This window comes from Berghia stephanieae, chromosome 4, assembly GCF_034508935.2.
Source record: "Berghia stephanieae isolate SIO BIC M18660-M18661 chromosome 4, UCSD_Bste_1.3, whole genome shotgun sequence".
In the NCBI taxonomy this organism is placed as follows: Eukaryota; Metazoa; Mollusca; class Gastropoda; order Nudibranchia; family Aeolidiidae; genus Berghia; species Berghia stephanieae.
The window spans coordinates 13,184,543-13,185,725 of NC_088363.1; positions in this window are offsets into that span (position 1 = coordinate 13,184,543).

Consider the following 1,183-nt stretch of genomic DNA (forward strand, 5'->3'; position numbering starts at 1 on the left):
AAAACGTTTTTATATTACTATTCAAACATTTATTTAGTGGGAACTGATCATCCAAAGGTGTTCTAAAAACAATAACGAAGAAACTCAGTTTGTTGTTTCACTGAGAATACTAAGAAAATTTTTAAAATAGGATTCAGCAGTCGTGACGTCACTTCCCTCGTAATGACGCATAGTAACTTAGTAACTGGTTCTAAACTATCGAAACAATGGCGGACGCCCTTATGAAATAATTCTCCGACGAGCTTAAAAGTGTTTCTAGAGGAGAAAAACATTATAAACCTGATCATGTTTTGACTTTTATACATTATGATCACATGACGTGAAAAAGTTCTAGCCAGCATGAAGAATAAAAAGTGTCGATTTTCTTTGTTTAGAACCAAGCTGCTGGTTGCTGGGTGGACGTGACATCAGACTTTTGAATTCAATTCCGAGATTTTTAAAAACGTTCGCGTTCGTTTTTTGCCCGGTTCGGCAACTAAAAACGAGTGAGTGACAAGTGGCAAGCAATCACACAACGAGAGTGGTTAAAAATGAAACAATAACAAAGAGCAGAATGCTGTCAATACTCTTCACCAGTCGTAACGTCACTTACTTCCTAATGACGCATGGTAACTTAGTAACACTGGCTCTAAACTATCGGAACAATGGCGGACGCCCGTATGAAATATTTCTCCGGCGAGCATAAAAGCGTATCCAGAGGGAAAAAAAACCCCATAAATTTGATAATGTTTTGACTTTTACACATTCTGATCACAAGGCATATGAAAAGTTCTAGCCAGCATGAAGAATAAAAAGTAATGATTTTCTTTGTTTAGAACCAAGATGGCCGCCGTTGCCAGGCGGCGTGACATCAGACTATTGAATCGTATTTCCTTCATTCTATTGTTTGTGTAAACAACCAGCTGTTTATTTGCATGAAAATCAACGATCCGAATAGACACCTAGATAAACACGCCTCTCGGACAGTCGTCATAATGTAAACAATGGCAGTGATTGGTAAAGATAGCGAACTACACAGATGTCACTATCGACGGTATGCGTCTAAGTAAAAAATCCACTATTCTACCGCTTGATCAATAGATAGTTCGAAGATGACGTCACTCAGGTATTTGTTATTGTTTTTTGCCATCCGCGTTTACGAGTAATGCTCACTGAACTGTATTAACCTGACTATAAACGTTCA